Source organism: Magnolia sinica, chromosome 8 (assembly GCF_029962835.1).
Source record: "Magnolia sinica isolate HGM2019 chromosome 8, MsV1, whole genome shotgun sequence".
Taxonomy (NCBI): Eukaryota; Viridiplantae; Streptophyta; class Magnoliopsida; order Magnoliales; family Magnoliaceae; genus Magnolia; species Magnolia sinica.
The window spans coordinates 69188887-69193125 of record NC_080580.1 but is presented as its reverse complement, the minus strand read 5'-3'; the positions used below and the strand labels follow the sequence as shown (position 1 = coordinate 69193125).

At 37.2% G+C, this 4239-nt stretch overlaps 1 non-coding gene across 1 annotated transcript; it reads left to right on the top strand.

Moving 5' to 3' along the window:
- Window positions 1-1338: 1338 nt before the first annotated feature.
- On the top strand, window positions 1339-1445 carry LOC131254622 (small nucleolar RNA R71). The gene has a single exon (XR_009175744.1). It is a non-coding gene; the product is annotated as a small nucleolar RNA R71 (small nucleolar RNA).
- Window positions 1446-4239: the final 2794 nt, after the last annotated feature.

The following is a 4239-nucleotide window of genomic DNA, read 5'->3' as shown; positions in this document are numbered from 1 at the left end:
CCTAGACTAACACATCCTCGATTATCCCTCTTGGTACACGAACTGAGCGATCGACAAGTTGTAATGTGGTTCAGGTGGATTTCAATTCACCCAAATCTAGTTGTTCGTAAACCGAGTAAGGAATCAGATTTACACTCACTCCTAAGTCAAGAAGTGTGTGCTCAATCTGGTAATTCCCAATTACATAAGCGATGGTTGGACTATCAGGATCTTTATACTTTTGTGGCACAACTTGCTTTAGGATGGCACTCACTTTTCAGTTAAAAAGATTTTCTTTTGGATACTTTCTCACCTCTTAGTCGTACATAGGTCTTTCAGAAATTATCCAGTAGAGAGATGTTGACTTCACTTGTTTCAACATCTCTAGAATATCCTGAGAGTTAGAGAGAGGTTTTGGTCTAACTAACCGTTGGGGAAATGGAGCAATTGGCTTTCCTTAAGGTTTCGGTTCTAACTCTTGTAGCACATGACTAGATCTATCATTGTTGTCCTCTTCTGAGTCCTTAGGCTTTTCAGCCCTAACCAGAATAGTTTTGTCAATGGTCTTCCCACTCCTAAGAGTGGTGATAGATTTAGCTTGCTCCATCTGATTTGAACATCTTGGGTTGTTAACTTCATATTACTATTTTGGATTGGGAAGAGGTTAAGCTGGAAGGCTCTCTTTATTCCTAATCGCACTTTTAGTCTCAAGTACTTGTATGGCCTTTGTGAGACCTTGAAAGACTTGTAGCATACCCTGATTGAAAAGCTCTTGATTTTAAAGATGCTTTAAAACTGGACCCTCCTGAGGTTTCCTTTGATGTGGAATTTGATTAGGGAATCCCTGAGGTGTAGCAGTTTGTCCATTTCTCCAACTAAAGTTTGGATGATTTCTCTAGTTGGGAATGTATGTATTAGAGATGAGCCCGCTAAAAGGTCTTTGGTAATTACTTATGGCATTGGATTGCTCATTTAGTACCTCTTGAAAGGTAGGCATTGTTGGACAATTTTCAGTTGTATAAATGTTGCAAGGACAAATACTGCAAACATTTTCTTAGCCTTATCCTTCTTTAATTCCATGGCCTCAAGTTTTCTGGTGAGATTAGCCACTTTAGCATTGATATCATCATCCTCTCTTAGGAGATACATTCCACCCCTCCTTAGATTGAGTTAACATAGGCATGGTGCTTGATTTTGGGGAGATGTCTCATGATTGTGTGTTTCAACAAGCTTATTGAAGTAGTCCCACCCATCATCGACATTTTTATTCATGAATTCCCCATTACACATTGTCTCAACTAATTGGCGCATGAGAGATGTCAGTCCATCATAGAAAAATTCATGATGCGTCATATTTCAAAATCATGTTGTGGGCATGAACTGACACGATCCTTGAACCGCTCCTAACATTGGAAGAATGTTTCATCTTCCTTTTAAGCGAAGTTCATGATTGACTTTCTAAGGGTGTTCATCTTATGGTATGGGAAAAAAAATTTTATGAACTCCCTTGTCATGTCATTCTATCTACCAATAGATCGAGGAAGTAGTGATTACAACCACGTCTTAGATTTCTCTTTCAAAGAAAAAGGAAAGAGTTTCAGCTAGACCGTGTCATCGGACACATTTGGAAAGTATAGAGTGACTATAATCTCATCAAACTCTTTTAAGTGTAGCTATGGATTTTCATATTCAAGCCCATAAAATTTTGGAAGGAGTTGGATTACCCCTGGCCTAATATCCATATGTCCCGTATTTTCTAAAAAAAACCATGCATGAGGGCGTGCTTACCCCCTCTGGTTGTAGATAATCTCATAAAGTATGAGGCAGGGGTGTTTGATGCACCACATTCTCATCCTAGACTTCCTCAACTTGAGGTTGAGGTTGTCTTCCTGGTTGATTGACCGATTGATTGGCAGTCATAACCTCAATTAACTCTGAGAATCTTGAGTGGTGTCTAATCTTGTGATGGATGGATAACCCCTCAACCATTCCTCCTTCACTCAAAAGACGTTGAGTGTTGTCATGGACCCACTTGGGCATGAAACACTCTCAGCCCTCAAATTCAGACTCTAACCTAACCTAAAAGAAAGAAGGAAAATAAAAATCTAGAAATAGAAAGAGAGAGGGAATTAGAAAGAAGTTACCAAATTAGTTCCTAGATTAAGATCTTGTAAAATAAAACAAAACAAGTTAGTTTCTAAAATAGAAATTCTAAAATTAGAAAGTTTCTAAAAATAAAAATAAAAAGATGAGTTAATTTCTTTTTTTTTTTTAAAAAAAAAGCACCCTAGTTTCTAAAAATGAAAAAGGAAAGTTCCTAAACGTAGAATTAGAAAGAAAAATTAGTTTCTAAAATAAAACAGAAAAACCCTAATCCTAAAAATATAAAGTAAATAAATCCTAATCTTAACCTACTTTTAAAACTAATCAATCTTAGAAAAACACAGCCATTAATCTCCGACAACGGCACTAAAAACTTGTTCATGAGCCCAAGTACAAGGTCACGATGTAGTAATAATCTCGGTGAGATCGAGGTTGAATCCACGAGGACTAATCTTGTGTGTCTATTCTAAAAGTGATTAGAATCAAAACTAGGAGAAGATCTAACCTAAATCAGGAGAGTGGATGAAGTAATTGTGAAGTGCTTGTTAAAAAACTCAAGTAATTTAAAGGTGGGAAGTAGGGATTCTAGGGATCCACTTGCAGCTATTAGGATATTTCCTTATTTGATTCAAGGCACTCAATTGGAATTGGAGTCCTATCCTATCCAATTGGAAGATATTCAATAAGATCAGATCTAAACTTCCATTGACCTAATTCTTAACGGATGAAAGTTGTGAAGATTGAAAGTGATTCCATCACCTAACCATGCCTACGAGACAATGGTAGACAATAGGCTACACTAATCCAATGACTAAACATGGGAGAATTGTGGAGGATAGAAAGGGTTCTGTCACCCATCCATGCCTAAGGGATGATGAAGAACAATAGGATTTCCTATTTCCACAAACTCCAAACAGAAGAAGAAGGTACTTTAAGCTATCATAGATCCATTGTAATTTCTGCCACAACAAGCCATTAAACATGAAAAGTATTTCGTAAATATCAAACTAGAATCAAAGGAGTTCAGCAATAATAAGAATTAAATAAGAAAACATCCCAATCATGCTATAAGCTTCACCCCTTAGCCCTACCTAAGGGATCTAGCCAACCATAGATATGATTTGATTAAAAACCCTAGAAGAAAGCATTAAAAACTAAGGAGAAGAGAAGAAGAACTCTTGGGAAGCGGCTCTGCCCTTTTGCTCTGCTTCTCTAAACCCTAGATATCCTAAAAAATGCCTAGAAAATCCTATTTATAGGCGAAGCTCCGCAAAATCGCAAAACCAGATTAAATTTACGTAGACTACATAATGCCTTCGATGTCATCGAACACCCTTTGATATCATCAAAGGGACTTGAATCCGAGAGTCGTGCCTTTTCTTCTTTCACACTGCATAAGTCTTTATATCATCGAACCATCTTTTGATATCATCAAGCGAAGCTTCGATCCATCGAACATGTCTTAGAGTCATCGAAAATAGGTCTAAAACAGTCCAGCAAGTTACTTCAATTTCTTCAATAATTTTGGTACATAGAGCAGTCTTCAATGTCATCGAACACCTACCTTTGATTCATCGAACATGGCATCAATTAATTGAGAAAAACACCCAATATGTCCAATGACCAACTTGAGTTTTCCTCATAAATTCAATGTCATCAACTAGTGTTCGTTGTCATCGAATAGATCTTCGATGTCATCAAACGGTTCTCAATGACATAGTCTTTGTGATTCTTGTGCTTGCTCTTTCGACTTACTTCCTTCTCCACTTACTTTTCTTGTATCTTAGTGTCTTGAAATCTTCAATCTTGGTCTCCAAGGATCCCTTCTTTGTTTTGGTGACTTTTGAGCACTAAATCCATGCTTTTAGCATTCTTTTCAATCCAAGCTCTTAAATTCACCTTGCAATACAAACACATGTAAAATATACTATTAAGCCATACTATGTTTGTAAAATCAAGAAATAAATGGGGTCCAATATGCAATATTCGACCCTCAAGATCTAGACGTTGGAGCATCTCTTGGTACTAAAAGTGTTCTGCGACTTTCACTCAAGGACATCTTAAGCGCCCACAGTGTTAGAACTAAATATTTTTGGTATCCAATCTAATCATCCACGATAAGCTTGTGGAGGCCACAACCCTGATATCACTAGGGCG